This window comes from Mirounga leonina, unplaced genomic scaffold (genome assembly GCF_011800145.1).
Source record: "Mirounga leonina isolate KUSES-001 unplaced genomic scaffold, KU_Mleo_1.0 Mir_150, whole genome shotgun sequence".
NCBI lineage: Eukaryota > Metazoa > Chordata > Mammalia > Carnivora > Phocidae > Mirounga > Mirounga leonina.
The window spans coordinates 35,232,255-35,249,200 of NW_023270374.1; positions in this window are offsets into that span (position 1 = coordinate 35,232,255).

Below are 16,946 nucleotides of genomic sequence, written 5' to 3' on the forward strand. Positions count from 1 at the left end.
TTCTCTGTGATGTGGAATTCTGCCTTTATAATTTGTAAATTCCTATAGGCACTGAGTTTCTCTTTTCTTCCATTGATATGTGTGTGTATTCCCCCACCATTCCCCCTAATTATGTTGATATATTTATGATAATCTTGGTTGCATTAAAATGTGTCAGTGGGCTTACTGTGGTCATCATTTCACAGTGTGCACCTGAAGCTAATGTAATGTTACATGTCAATTATACCTCAATAAAAATAAAATAAAATAAAAAGGGGCGCCTGGGTGGCTCAGCCGGTTAAGCGTCTGCCTTCGGCTCAGGTCATGATCCCAGGGTCCTGGGATCGAGCCCCGCATCGGGCTCCCTGCTCCGCGGGAGGCCTGCTTCTCCCTCTCCCACTCTCCCTGCTCGTGTTCCCTCTCTCACTGTGTCTCTCTCTCTCAAATAAATAAATAAAATCTTTAAAAAAAATAAATAAATAAAATAAAAATTCCTGACAGTGCCTAGCATGGGGGGGGGTGTATGTGTCATTGGGTAACTCCTTCTCCCATGATAATTTATCATCAGTTTTTTCCTGGCAAATCTCAAATGCTTACTTTATCAGGTGATATTTATAACAATTTTAAATCATTTATAAACCCCAACTATTGGTTATTTCATCACAATGCATCAAATTTATAGCATAAGAAATAGTGTGTTTTTGTGAATGGAATCTTTTCTTTCACTATGCTTTCTCACTGGTTATTGATTGTATAAAAGTTACTTGATCTATGGTATACAGTAATTTATTATTATTATTATTATTATTATTATTTTATTTGAGAGAGAGAGAGAGTGAGCGCAAGAGGGGGTAGGGTTAGAGGGAGAAGCAGACTCCCCGCCGAGCAGGGAGCCTGAGGTGGGACTCGATCCCGGGACTCCGGGATCATGACCTGAGCAGAAGGCAGTCGCTTAACCAACTGAGCCACCCAGGTGCCCAGTAATTTATTATTTAAAATGGTCTTGAGAGCAGTAGAAAAACCAGAAACACACTAGGACCATTTCAGAAGCCTTCTCTCAAGGATGGATTGCACAAAGAATCAAAAGTGTAATAAAATAAAGATAAAGAGCCTTTAAAAATAGACTGAAAACTTTCAAACAATTTTGTGGACGGACTTAACAGCTGGAGTAAAATGGGACTTGTCCTGTCCCTTCATAAATAGGCTTCTACTTGAAATAGGGCATTTGTTACCAAAAAATAAACTGCAAAGGGAAATTCCAATTACAAGATTTCAAGCATGTTACAGAACATGTTCAATGGGCTCTAAAAAGTAAACAAACTAAAAATCAAAACACACTCCTAATTTTAAAAAAATTGACCTTCAAAATAAAACCAAGAGCTGAAGTTCTCCTGCTGAGAATCTGGAATCTACGGATTAGGAGACTTTTAGGTATTATAATCAGAAGAGCCACTGGAAGAACTGATGTCTCATGAAGATCAAGATGCAAAAGGACAGCTGATCAAAATCTGCTTGATGCTGCAGCTTTCAGAGCAGACCCAAGACCCAGTCATGTCCTTTCCTTAACTGTCCTTGATGAACACAAGTACTAGTCCATCATACCCAACCCAGGATTCTTCAGTCTTGGCACTATTAACATTTTGGGTCAGATCATTCTTTTTTGTGGGGATCAGGGCTTTCTTATGCATTGTAGGATGTTTGGCAGCATTCCTGGCCTCTACCAGACTAAATGTCTCCAGGCACTGCCCAGTGTCCTCAGGGTGAGGGCAAAAACAGAACACTGGATCCCTCCAAATACTAAAAACACTCAAATACTGGAAATTTCCAAGAAGCCTAAGTCCTTTCCCATGTCTCAGCCTCAGTGTTCCTTTAGGAAGATTATCATCAGTCTCCGTGGCTGTCTTTTAAGCTGTGTGGCTGTCAGCATCACACCCAGCTTGTGGGCTCCACGAAATTGTCAGTTGATCGTTCTATTTTTTTTTTCCAAACATTCCCTGTGGCAGAAATTGTTTTGCAGTTTTATCTAATTATTTGAGCCCCTTTGCAGAAGTAGTCCTTGAGGTTTGTTCCCACCCTAGGAGGGTTCTCCTTAGTTGTCTTTTTCAGTGAATCTTTCTGGGAATTACTAGTTGTAAATTAGTAAACTAGTTGGCTTGTAGCTGAGCTTTTTGCTCTCGTGGAGCTGCCGGCTTCCTCTTAATTGATTACCACCAAAATCTCCATTGTTTTAAAGAGCGCCTATAGGCTTGAACTTTTCCATGCTCTGTTCCAAATAAAGTCCATTTTTAGAGGGAGAGCTTCAGAGGTCTCTGTTGTTCCAGACTGCCTCTTACCCTGGACAAAATCCCTGAGCTACTTCTATGGAGCTGTGTTAGAGATAGTGTTCAGTGTGGCTTGTGAGTAAAGAAACCAAAAAATAAGTCATTGTTTGACACCACACTCCACCAGACACCCAGAGTTCCCCAGTACCCACCAGTTGTTGCTGAGACAAGGAACTGGATACCATCTCTCCAGGGTCTTTGCACACCCCAGGGATAGAGCAACAAAAGTCACTATAAGGCTAGGCATGCTTGAGCCATTTTCCAGGACCTTGCAAGCTCTGTTCTAGCCATCCGTGTGTGTCTGTCCCCAGGAGTCAGGTTCTCTGCAGCTTGTAACAGATGCCCTGAGCCACAACCTTACATTGAGTTTGGAGTTGAAATCCCTGTTGACAGACTCAGAAAACTGCCTCCATCTTACAGATGGGAAAACTGGGAGTCAGAAGCAGAGCTGAGAATGGGAATTATCTGTTCTGATTTAAAGTCATTTTTCTTTCCATAGGATGTAGACAAGGCAAGAGGATTTAGGAGTCTTTCAAAGACGACTATGGACACACTGGCTTGGCCTGACTCTGAATGAAAGTATAGGTTATACTTTCCAGTAGCAATTGCTACATTTCTGGTAGCAATTCCAGACCAATAGAATAATATAAGTCAAAGTGTGGAATTAAAGTACATGCATCAATTGCAGCATTGTTTGTAAGAGCTAAATATTGGAAAAAACCTAAATGCCCACACATGGGAAGGAGAGTGATTGGATTAAGGTGGTACATGTGTACAGTGAAGTGCTATCAGCTGTAACAAGGAATGTGGATGAAATATTTACCTTTACTGTTATTCTTTATTTCCTTTTATGGTTTGGAATTACTATGTAGTGTTCTTTCAGTTCTCCTCAAGGACTCCATTTAGCATTTCTTGTAGGTCATGTCTAGTAATGACAAAATCCTTCAGTTTTTGTTTTTCTGGGAGTGTCTTAATTTCTCCTTCACTTTTGCTGGGTAGTTTTGCTGGGTATAAGACTCTTAGAGATGAACACTACTCCAAATACAAGTGATAGAGAGGAGTGGACTTTGCTGTACTAGCTGATCCAAATTATCATACTGGTGAATGTCCCCGTCACCCATCCTGCTCCTGTATGCATTAATGTGGGGCTTGTACTTTCTCCCCATCATTTCTTCTTCCACAGTCTTAAGGCAGTTTCTGTAGGAAATTTCTACCATGATTTTTCTCATCTTATTGCTCTATATTAAATCATCTGAGCCTAGTCTTTGTGGAGCTAAGGCAAGAGATAGTTAGGGGCGCCCGGTTGGCTCATTCAGCTTCTGCCTTCCACTCAGGTCATGATCCCAGGGTCCTGGGATCGAGCCCCGCATCAGGCTCCCTGCTCTGTGAGCCTGCTTCTCCCTCTCCCTCTGCCTGCCGCTCCCCCTGCTTGTGCTCTCTCTGTCAAATAAATAAATAGAATCTTTTTTTAAAAAGAGAGAGATAGACAATTTTCTATACTTCTTTCATGATATTTGTATAGTTTGGGTTCTCTCTCTATTCTTAAAGCAACAAGGTAATTAATTCTGTTACATTTTCTATGTTGTCAAGTAATTTTGCTTTGAATTGCAAAACACTGTAAAATACCCCCTTTTAGTCTTTGAGCATATTATTTTCCCATTCTCATATGAAATTTTATACATGTTAATATTTTCCAAACCTTTTCTTGATTTTTCCAGGAGGAGCTTTTCCTTCCCCTATCAAGATATCATACCAAGGATTTATTCACCAATCATACCATTTTTCTGCTTTTGAAAGCACTGATTGCTTCTTCCATTTTTATCAATACATTCCTTTTTAATTTTGAAATGTCTTTCCCCCCCAAATTTCACTGAATTCTATTCTAATATGGGTATCACTATCTTGTGCTATTTTTGGCTTGCAATTGTCTGGTTGTTTTTGCAAATCTTCACCCCCTAGTTTTATCTGTACCTTCTGCACACAGGATTAGACAAAGGTTTTGTTCTTTGATCCACAAGTAGGATTAATACTGTCAGATCTTTTCTTCTAGTAGTCAGCTTGGAATAGAGTGTTTTCTGGTGTTTTCTTGAGGCAATGGTGGGAAGGAGTGCATAGGTAATTAGGGCACAGTAGGCACTGTAGGCAATTATAGTTCAGGAACATTTCAACTTAATCTGCTCAGGTCTCTGCCCGAGGGAAATATTGCCCCTCAGCTTTTGATATTACCATGCTTGGGGCACACACATAACCTTGATAGGAGCTCAGAATGGCTCAGTGAAACCGTGTAGCTCACATGCCTTATGTCTGACAACTTAGTAATTTTTAATCTATGTTCTTTACATAAAAAATTGGTTGGTCTTTCCCTTTTCTCTTACATATGGCATTCCCTGCAGGTAGATCAGGATTTTAGTATAGAGTGATTGGAAATATGTTTTCAATCTATCCTTCCTCCAGAACCACCCTCCATGGTGTTCTGAATGCGTATAAGGTCACTACTGGGATGCTCCACTGGTCCTGTGGTCTGCCCACAGCCAATTTTCATGGGTCAAAGTAAAGGAATGTTCTTTGGACTATTCAGGACATTCTCACATTTGCAGGAAACTGCACTTCTCTAGATAAGTTGGAAATATTCTCTTTGCATCTTCTGTCAATATATTAATAAATTCATTGATGGTGGCAAATATTCCTCACAGACTATTGGGCTGTAGCTGTTTACTATTTACACAGGAAATCTTTTGTTAAAAAATTAATTTTGTTGTTTAGGTAGATTTACTGAAAAGACTCCAATAAGGAAACCAACACTCTTACTTCTTTATCCAACACTCATTCCCATCACCATGAAAACATGTTAAATTCCTCCCATCCTTTGAAAATATCTCTGGGGCTCACCTTGCCCACAGGTATGGCCCAGACTCCCACTCCACTGCAAATTCAGACTTCTTGAAAACACTACTTCTGTTCTCTATTCTCCAACTGACAACTGAACATAGCAACTATTAATTAATCTTCTGTAATTAAAGTTAGTAGCAGCAGCTGAAGACAGTAAAGCTTTGGGCATATGTCAGTCTTTTTTTTTTTTTAAGATTTTATTTATTTATTTAAGAGAGGGAGGGGGAGAGAGAGAGAAGTCGGGGGAAAGGCAGAGGGAGAGGGAGAAGCAGGCTCCCTGCTGATTAGGGAGCCTGACTCAAGGCTTGATCCCAGGATCCTGGGATCATGACCTGAGCTGAAGGCAGACACTTAACTGGCTGAGCCACCCAGGTGCCCCCACATGTCAGTCTTTATCATGATGAACCTCACAGCCAGTTTCGTAACTGGTGCACACTGTTTGCTTCTTGAAACCTTCTTTACTTGGCTTCCATGAAGTTGCATTGTCTTCAGTGTCTTTCTACCTCTATGACTATTCCTTCTCAGGTAAAATAGAATGTTAACTCAAGCCCATTTTGAAACAAGAAGTACAGAGTTATATTTGTGATGGAGTATTTAAATGATGGCATCACGGAAGAATTAGTTTTATAACCTGAAGTAAGTCTCTTCTCTCTGTACTGAATTGCTTCTGTAAATAACGAAGGCTTAGCGTGATGACCTATGAGTATTGATAAAGATCTGCTGGAGCTTTAGGGGAAAACAAAGGCCTCTGACATTGTGTCTCTGTGCAGTTCCTGGGGACTCTAACAATGTCCCCTATTGAGCCGGACTGTGGAAGTTGGCATTTATCGATAAGCTAAGAAAGGACAGTGCCTTTTGTGACTTCAGCCGACCCCGGTACACAGAGTCAAGGAAGGCATATGTGAGAAACTCAATTCAGCTCTAGCCACGGATTTCCTGGCAAGATGAAGTCCAATATCTTTGTCCTTTCTCTGCTCCTCATTTTTGAGAATCAAGTAGCTATGATGGGCCTCAGTGGTGAGTGTAGGAGGTGGGCTCGGGGAAAAGCTGTCAAGGAGAATGATTTTTAAGGGTTTTCTGGGTGTTATTCGGGCACATATTCTTCTTCCTGATGGGAACTAATTCTTCTGCAACCCAAGTCACAGCCCTTTGTGGAACACGATGAGTTGGTGAGGAGCAGATGGGGAGGGGTGAGAGGTGGAAGGGAACTTTGGAGATAACTGAGCCCAAACACTCTTATTATCAGTCACCAGATGGATCATACAGATTTCCAAACAGAGAACAAGGTCCACACTCTGCTGGATAAAAAGGCCGACACCAGGCTGGCTCCAAAGGCAGTTATAATATCCTAACTTTAAAGCAAGTATATGACAGTGATCATAATCAGACACATCCTATCCTAATCAAGATCAAGGATGTGGCCTATATGCAGTGACATGCCAGGCTAATAGCAAGGGAGAGAACCACTCCCTCACCTACAACAAGGCGGACACCAAGATAGATCCCAAGGCAGCGACTATGTTCAACCCAAACAGCAAGTACAAGACATCAATCGTAATCAGCCCTAAAATCCTAATCAAGATGAAGGATGGGGCCAATATGTAAATAGAACAGCAGGCCTGTCCGCAGAGCATGTACATAGCACTAGGCCTAGACACAGCCCCACATGTGTGTGTGGCCTTCCCCACTTGTTCTTTTTATTTATTTTCTTTTTGGTCAGCCTCTCACTAGCTCCAATTGGTCTCACTGTCTGAAGAGGCCATACTGTCAAAAAATTGACCCAGGGAGAGGACTGACCACAAAGAGCAAGCTCTGAGTTGGGTGAAATAAAACAGGCTCTTTTTATGAAGTTGCCAGACAGGTCAAATAGGGACCCTTTTTTTTGGTGATGGAGCTTTCGAGTAGCATCAGATGCACTCTGTACTTCAGTGAGTGCCATGCTGCTGGTTTTCACACCCCCCACAATGCAAGCCTGCTGGCCTCCAGGCTACCTCCCAGCCAGGAAGAAAGGGATGCGAGTGGGGCAAGTCAGATTGCCACGAAGCTCTCTCTTCTTGCCCAGATGCAATTGTTCTTCTTGAATAAACACTTCATGGATTGTTGCACGCCTTTGGTAAGTTGCAAAGTTCTGAAAAGGTTGATTTTGACAACATTTGTTCATATTCTAACACGTTCTGCTTATGGAGGAGCAGCTCTTATTCCACCATTCTGAAAATGCTTACTTCTGCAGCAGGGATTTTATAGAGGCTTTGCTATCAAAGTAACCAAGTGAACTTCTAATCCTGTACCATTATATTCTTTTATCATTAATGGATAAATAATTTTTTACATATTCTACTGCTGATGTGGAGATGATCATATGATTTTCCTCTTATTTCTTAGTAAGGACTAATCCACTGGCTGACTTCTGAATGTTAAACCAATCATATACGGTTGAAATAAGTCCCCACTTGTTCATGATGCATCACCATTTTTATATATGACAAAATTCACTAGCTAATATTGTGCTTAGGATTTTTGCCTTACGTTTATAGGAAGATTGGCATATAGCTTCCCTTGCATGTCATATCTTTGTCATATTTTAGTAGCATAAAACTGCAGTGAATATCAAGTTTCTTTGAAAATAGAAAGGTCATGAGTGGGCGTGTGGGACTGCAAACAAAAATCTTGAGAATAAAAGTGCAGACACTTGAAGTTACGGCCCTGTTAAACCTATTGGAAAGGATCTTTTTTTTTTTTTTTCTAAATTTGGACTGAACTTCACAGAGAACAGGCCAAGCTAGAGCTAGAAAGGAAGATGAACAGTGGAAAAACGCCCGGAGGTAGCTACAACATGGCGCTGGAAAGAAAGGAACAGGACAGAGTTGCTGCTCCAGGAACTGACTCTTTTCAGCAGCTCTCTGCCTCCCACAGCTGGTACCCATTCTCCTGTGAGCATCCATACATCTGTTTGGATGGATATGTTCTTTGCCACTAGGCAAGCAGGGACAACGCACCCTTGCGGGAGGGGCGGGGCAGGGTGAGCTAGCAGGGTCTTGGGGCCTGGGTTTCACGTTCCAAAGTGACCTCCAGTTAGACCTGATCAGCAAACGAAGTGTTCACAAAGTCGTGGAGGCACAAAGACAGGAGTTAAGGTAGAAAACATTCATACAACTTCGAGTTCTGTCTCCGGTGCCCAACGCATTGATATTCTCCCTAAGTCTAGATCCGATCTTGCTAATAGCTCGTTTTCTTGCCTTGTCTTTGTGCCTGTGTCTGGTTCAAAGTAAGCTCTTCAAATGCACTCATTTCTGAAATCCGCTGCTTTCAATTGTTCTGGAGACACAGTGAGAAGAGCGGAGTGTGTCAGACCTAAGGAGCGCCCCGGGAAAGCCGGTTCCCTCCTACCGCCTCCAAATCCACGCCGTGAAGCACCGAGTAGTAAGGGCCAGGCCAGCCCTGACCCTCCCTGAAAAAGAGGGGTTGCTGCCAGGCCTCTCCTGGGGGGTGGCGGGAAGGCTGCTCTTTGCAGGTCCTGGGACCTGGAACCCCCCCCCCGGGAACCACAGCGCCCCCTGCCGGCGGACACCCGCCAGAGGGGATATAAGCCAAGAATCACCCCGCACGTTGCGCAACCGCTCGGCCGCGCCATGAAGCTGCTCGGCCCCTCCGCACTCACCGCGATCCTCCTCCTCCTGCTCCTCGGCCTCCCCACGGCGCAGCCCGGGCAGCAGAGGCCGCAGAAGGGTGCGTGTCCCCGGGCGCGTGGCTGGGGCGGGGGAACCTTCGTCGGAGCGGTCCCGGGGGCCTGCTGGCCACGACGCTCCGGCGCCCCCAGCTCACCCTGTGGCGTTTCTCCTCAGTTGTAAAGAAACCTGGATATTGCCCAGAGTTTTCACTTGGCTGCCCTTTCGTCCTCTTACCTCTGTGCTGGCGCGACAGAGGTTGCAGGGGGGACAAGAAGTGTTGCTTCTACAACTGCAGGCAGCAGTGTATGGAGCCGTGGCTCAGCTTGGAATGAGGTGAGAGCCCCTCTCCCCGCTCTGCTGCCCTGGGCTGTGTCCCGGGAATGTTCCAGAAGAACAGGGTGTCCCGGAGGCAGGCCAGAACTGGCAGTGCTCTTAGAAATCTGTGGCAGCAGAGCTTTACCACCGGGGTCTGCCTTGAAATTGGGTTCGCAGGTCGGGCCGTAGCGAGGGAGGCCCAAGGCCCCTTCCTCAAAAAGGCACAGTTCCATTTCCTGTCATGGGCATCCCTCCTTTCTTCTGAGTGACCGGGCCCTTCGGACAAGGTTATCGGCAAGCCCCTCGACCGTTACTGAAGTTTTATTATGACGATTTTCAACTGCCGTTGTTTTTTTTCTTACAGCTTGTAATAATGAGTCCCTTTCCTCTCCACATTTAAACTGTGAGGTAAGGGATGATAAGATTCTAATTCCTTAGGATGGCTTTCCTAGAATTCCCTGTCCCCTGTCCCTGATTCCTGGGCAGCGCATCCCAGTGCTCCCGGGAGGAGAGTACCCAGCAGGATGCAGACTACGGGGGTCTTGGGACCCAGTGTATGTCCCTCCCACATTTGCACCTTCCCACATCTCTGATTCCCTCCTCTCTTCCCAGGTAGAAACCCCTTCTTAACCAGACCTGAGAAGACCCATCGGACAGGCTCAGACTTGGATAACTGATCCCCAGTTCCTCCGTGCTCTCTCCTCACTGCCCACACTTTCTTTTATCAAGAGTTTAATGCTTATTAACATGAAAACAACACAAAGAAATAAAGTTATATATTTAAAACTACATGAAAATCTAAGACTGTTGGATATCCACCCGCCCCCGTTTCTCTGTCTTCAGCCTTTTGGGGGGATCCTTTAGAGTTTGAGGTTACTGTTTCACATTTAATTTTGGTTGGTTGTTGCACTTCTCTTATTCTGATTTATTTCTCTCTTTCAATGTCTCCTGACCCTCAGATTTTCTGTTGGTCAGATTCCAGGGGCATTTTTGAGTCCTGTCTTCTGTGTGTGAATCCTATGAAAGGTCCACACGTTACCTGGAGATGGAGGAAGAAGCATTTTCACTACACCGTCTCTGGTACTGCTGCTCGCAGCCTTTCCAGTTGTTGGATTAGAAGATCGAAAGCCAGGTCTGGAATTTAGGGCTGGACATGGAGCAGGTCATGCCTTAGTTCTAAGCTACTTTAGGGTCTAAAATTTAGGCCCATCATCAATCAGGAAAAGGAAAAGCTGTGACCCAGGTTAGCTACCTTGAATCTTAGTTTGGGCGTTTAGACCCTGATCTACCTAATAATGAAGTGTTATTTAGCCTTGCATTTTCTCACCTTCTGCTGTGTGACTCAGTCTTGAATAGGGGTCACACAGGATTTCAGGTCTGGGAGAGTGGTCTTCAAAAAAATTCATTTTTCCTTGACACATACATCTGAAACAAATTTCTGTGAAACTACTATTGCCTAGAAGGTTTTAAGTTGACACTGAATATTTTTCGTCATAGTTTACATGGCCATAAGGGCTGCAATTTTAGGTATATGCTGAATATAGTCATTTAAACAAAATGGGGACCTCACTCTTTTTAATGTTTCTCATGGAATATAATTACCATCTTTAATCGATAATGATATGTATCAGAGAAAAACATATTCTCTCTTTTCCAAAATTTCTTCTACCTCCTTACTTTTTTTTCCTTCGCTGCCTGAGCAATTCAAGCCCAAACGAATAGATGCATGTGTTCTTTGGAACCTCTGAAAAGCAGATGTCAAGATGAGATTAGATCAAGGGTTTATTGGGGGAAATGTCTGGGAGACAAGGAGAGCCATCAGGCCATGAGGCAGGCTGCCTGTGGAGGAGGGGGGCAGGATGCAGGAAGTCTCAGAAGACAGGGCAATATAAAAAGTGTCAGCCATGCTGACAGGTAGCACCTGAATGAACATCACCTACCACGGGAGTCCCCTGTGTCTCTGAATAATAAGTCAGAGATGGCAGGGCTCCTGTCTAGCTTGGGGGTGACCTCCTCTTCCTTTCCTAAGGCAGGAGTTCAATCAAGTCCTTCCATTGGGCATGGCGGGAAAGAGAACTCAGACAAACACTGGGCAGGTTCTTTGTGAGGACTCCGTCTGAGAGCGTGTCTGGATGACCTGAAATCAGCCCTTGCCTAAACAGCTCTGTCCGCCATATTCCCTCTGTCTCTCTGTTGTCCTTCACCTCACTCTCATGCTCTACATCTCCTTGCGCCCTTACTCCTCACCTCGTTCCCTCTCGATAGCTATTTGGTTATATTTGAAGTTCTGACTCATTTTACTTTTTATTACTGTATCTTACTCTCTCTGTCTGTCCGTCTGTCTGCCTGTCCTTCTGTTTCTAACACTCAGTTTTCATCATAATGTTTCCAGATGTTTGTCTTTATTTTCTCCCTCTCTCTGTTTCTGTCGGTCCTTGTTCTGCATGTCTATCTTTCCCCAGGCCAGGAATGTCTGAACGTGAACCCTATGCGTACCCTCCTGAGCCAGTGACTCTCATTGCCCACCTATCAGGCTGTCCCTGGCACTCTCCCCTCGCCCATGTCTGGGTCATGACTGCGCCCCCCCCCCCCGCCCCCTTCCTTTTGGCTTCTGGGGACTTCCTTCACTTTCTGAGAAGAAGCTCTTTTGTGCATTTGTCACATGCACTCCTTCCTTGTCCATGTTGTCTCTCTTCAGAGGAAGAGAAAGCTAGAGCCTGCTCCCCTATAACCCCCCAACTGGCTCCAGGTTGGTCAGCCCTCAGGTTCGTGCCAGGATGACCAGTCATGCTCAGTGAAGAAGCAATGCTTATTGAATAAGATGCAGGAGTCCTACAAATGTTCTGAACCTGGCGGAGAAGGTCCTACCTCCAAGGAAGGGGCAAAGGCTGAGACAGAGGACAGAGAGTCTTGGGGTGCTACAGGGCTCCCTCTGAATCTGGTTGGGGACCAGGCCTAACTAGGCCCCTGCCACTGCCAACTTTGTAAATCTTACTAGCGGCTAGTGACTGAGGTTCAGCTACCAGTCAGTCCACCAGGGGGCCCACTGGCTTAAAGGAATCAGGCCTTCCTTTATGAGATGTTTCAGCCTCTGGGGGTAGGGGACGGGGGAGAGGGGGTGGCTTCTATGGAGCTGGGCAGCCAGGCGGGGCTGGGGTCCTGGACAGCAGGAGGGTCTTGGGCTCTGGACCTGCTCTCTCCAGTTCAGGTGAAGCCTGGGAAGTCTTCAGTGGTGAAAAGCACGTGTAGGATGCTCAACCCTCGAAACTTTTGCAAAAAGGGTACTCTGGGCTGACACAGCCTAAAGCGGGACAAGGGCAAGAGCAGGAAGCGGTGCGTGGTCCCGGAGGAAGGTAAGATGAACAAGGCTCAGATATAGGACCCCCTGGATGGACATCCCCCTCCCCCACTGTGGCCTAAATCCACCGACCCTCTGCACTCCTTGGCAGAGAGAGAGTCTCCCATGCCAGGGCTTCCGTGCCTGATCTCTCTGAGCTGCGCCCTGGGAGGGAGAAGCTGGGAGAAGCATCAAGGAGCAGCCCTGCTGCCAGGCTCAGGAGACCTCAGTTTGGATGTCAGCTTTGCCTCGGCCTTGCTTATTGCCTCAGGCGGTGGCAGTACCCGCTTGAGACTTGGCGACACTCACTTTCTTCACTATTCAAATGGGCGTAATGATGTCCTTCAAGGCACCAGTGGTGCAAGCCAGGGAATTGGTCTGCTGTAAAGCACTTGTACATGGAGGGCTGTTGCTACGGTTATTCCCCAGGTTGAATGGATTCTAGCCTGACACCAAGGGTCAAACCCAATAGGACCACCAGAATACAAAGAACAACTTGGATTAGTCCATTGGCCACATTTTACAGATGGGAAAACTAAGGTCCTGATGCAGTAAAAAAGTCAGGATTTGAACTTGGGGTCCTGACCTCTGAGCAGTGCTCATTTGACTCTGCTGCCCCCATTCTCCCTCTCTGCCTAGCCTAAGGCGATGCTGGGGACTGGTGGCTGGGGGGTGCCTGTGGACCTGGAGGCCATCTGGCTGGTTCTAGTGCTATAGCTCTGACCTGCTTTTCTCTCCACAGACTAAGCCCTGGTGTATGGGGTCTCTGAATTCTCTTTCCCCACTAAGCCCGAAAACTTCCAAAGCTCCCTGATGAAGACATGGTTTTATCACCAGGACCTTCTATGGGTTCAGATTTGGCCCGATTGATCTGTGTATACCTAGCAGCCAGGATAGGATTTGCATACAGTAAACACTCTGGAAATGCCTATTGATTAGAAAATGAATAAGTGAACGTGCTTCTTCTTCATGTCCAGTTTCATTGGTCTGGTAGCTGGGTGGAGGAAGTGAGTGACAAGACATCTACATGTGTGGCCTCTGCACAAGCATGTGGAGTGTAAAGAATAAGGGGCAGAGGGCTTGAAATAAATTTGACCAAGGAGGTGAAAGATCCTACACTGCAAACTTCAAGACACTGATGGAAGAGATTGAAGAAGACACAAATAAATATTAAGATATCCTGCGTTCATGGGTTGGAAGAGTTAATACTATTAAAATGTCCATATTCCCCAAGGCCATTTACAGATTCAATGCAACATCTATCAAAATTCCAATGGCATTTTTCACAGAGATGAAACAAACAATCCTAAGATTCCTATGGGAGCACAAAAGATCCCAAAGTATCAAAGAATCTTGAAAAAGAACAAAGCTAGGAGCATCACCCCTCCTGTTTTCAGACTCTTCTACAAAGCCATAGGGATAAAAAGAGCATATTGCTAGGGCGCCTAGCTGGCTCAGTCGCTGGAATGTGCAACTCTTTATCTCAAGGCCATGAATTTGAGCCCCACATTGAGCATAGAAAAAAAGAGCATATTACTGGTATGAAGGTGGACACATGAATCAATGGAATGACAGCCCAGAAATGGATGTTTGCATATATGGTTGACTAATGTTTAACAGGGCAGCCAAGAATACTCAGTGGGAAGAGGGTAATCTTTTCAATAAATGGTGTTGGGAAAACTGAATATCCAGATGCAAAAGAATGAAATTGGACCCTGATCTGCACCACTCACAAAAATTAGCTTGCAATGGACCTTAAACATAAGACCTGAAACTAAAAATACTGGAACAAAATACAGGGAAAAAGTTTCTCAACATTGGTCTTGGCAATGATTTTTTGAATACAACACCAACAGCACGAAAGCAAAAATCAACAAGTGACTACATCAAACGAAAACACTTCTGCACAGCAGAATCAACAATCAACAAAATACAAAAGCAACCTACAGGATGGGAGAAAATATTTGTAAACCATATATCTGATAAGGGCATTAATATCCAAAATATATAAAGAATTCCTATAAGTCAATAGCAGAAAAAAAAATCCAGACAACTTGAATAGACATTTTTCCAAAGAAGATATAGAAATGGCCAACAGGGGGGCACCTGGGTGGCTCAGTCAGTTGAGCATCTGCCTTCGGCTCAGGTCATGATCCCGGGGTCCTGGGATCGAGCCCCGCATCGGGCTCCCTGATCCATGGGGAGCCTGTTTCTCCCTCTCCCTCTGCCTGCTTCTCCCTCTGCTTGTGCTCTCTCTCTCTGTCAAATAAATAAATAAAATATTTTTTAAAAAAGAAAAGAAATGGCCAACAGGTACATGAAAAGGTACTCAACATCACTAATCATCATGGGGATGCAAATCAAAGACACAATCAGATACCACCTCACGCCTGATAGAATGGCTATCGTCAAAAAAAAACAAGAGATAACAAATGCTGGCAAGATGCAGAGCAGAGGGATCACTTGTGCTCTGTGGGTGGGAACGTAAATTGGTGCAGCCACTATGGAGCCCAGTATGAGGGGTCCTAAAACAATTAAAAATAGAACTACCACATGATCCAGCAATCTCACGTCAGGATATATATCCAAAGGAGATTGGATCACTATCTCAAAAAGATATCAGCATTCCCAAATTCACTACAGCATTATTCACTGCAGCCAAGACAGGGAAACAACCCAAGTGTCCACTGAGAGATGAATGGATGAAGAAAATGTGGTACATATATGCAATGGAATATTATTCAGCCATTAAAAGAGAAGGAAATCTTGCCATTTGTGATAACATGAATGGACCTTGAGGGCATCATGCTAACTGGAATAAGCCAGAGAGAGAAAAACAAATACTGTCCACTCTCACTTATGTATGGAATCTGAAAACATCCAAACTCATGGAAACAGAGATTAGAATGGTGGTTGCCAGGGCTGAGGGGTGGGGGAAATGGGAGTTAGCCAAAGAGTACAAACTTTCAGCCATAAGATAACTAAGTTTGGAGATAAAAGATGACTTAACTTCCAGGGATCACTATATAGCATGGTGACTGTAGTTCACAAAACTATCATATACGTGAAAGGTGTTACCAGAGTAGAGCTTTACTTTTCTCACTATAACAATGACAACAAAATGGTAACTATTTGAAATAAAGGATGTGTTAACTAACGCTATTGTGGGAAACATATAACAACATATACATGTGCCCAATCATCACATTGTACACCTTAAACTTACACAACGTTACGTGTCAATCATATCTCAATAAAGCAGGGGGTGAAAAATCAAAATTATATAAAAGGTTATAGTTATAGCAGTTTTTTTCCCCATCTCTATGCCCTTTATCCTACTTCCACCCAACCCTTATAAGTAACAATTTTATTTATTTATTTATTTAAATTTTAATTGTTATGTTAATCACCATACATTACATCATTAGTTTTTGATGTAGTGTTCCATGATTCACTGTTTGTGCATAACACCCAGTGCTCCATGCAGAACGCGCCTTCTTTAATACCCATCACCAGGCTAACCCATCCTCCCACCGCCCTCCCCTCTAGAACCCTCAGTTTGTTTTTCAGAGTCCATCGTCTCTCATGGTTCGTCTCCCCCTCCGATTTCCCCCCTTCAGTCTTCCCCTCCTGCTATCTTCTTTTTTTTTTTAATTTTATTTATTTTTGATTTATCCTTCTTACATCTTCATTATGTATATATATTCTTATTTGCATTTGTTTCTTTTTTTTTTTTTAAGATTTTATTTATTTATGTGACAGAGAGAGACACAGCGAGAGCAGGAGCACAAGCAGGGGGAGTGGGAGAGGAAGAAGCAGGCTTCCCGCAGAGCAGGGAGCCTGATGCGGGGCTCGATCCCAGGACCCTGGGATCATGACCTGAGCCGAAGGCAGACGCTTAACGACTGAGCCACCCAGGCGCCCTCTTATTTGCATTTGTTTCTTATGTGAGGGATAGCTTACTACATACATACCAGTGTAACTGACAATTACTTCATCTCAGCTCATAGTGACCTTCACCCGATTTTTAAAAAATGATGTTATAATATTATATTGTATGGATATGTCATAAATTTATTTATCTCATTTCCTTGTCTTGCATTAATAAGCAAGCTTTTGTTATTACAAATGTCACAAATTATGTTAGCATGATTGTTGACATATGTCCTCAGGGTAGATTCCTAGAATGTGATTGATGACAGGATAGACACATAATTCCGTTAAACACTGCTAAATTCCCATCCCCAGGGATAGCACTATTTGGGGTTCCTACCAGCTATGTCTGAGAAAGACTGTTTCTTCACAGCTGTGCCAATGGAGTTTGTTGTTAAACTTCTAGATTTTTGCCAGTCTGGTAGAAAATGGTATCAGTATAATTTCAATGTATAGTTTTCTTTTTTTTTTTTAATCTTTTATTTATTTATATGAGAGAGAGAG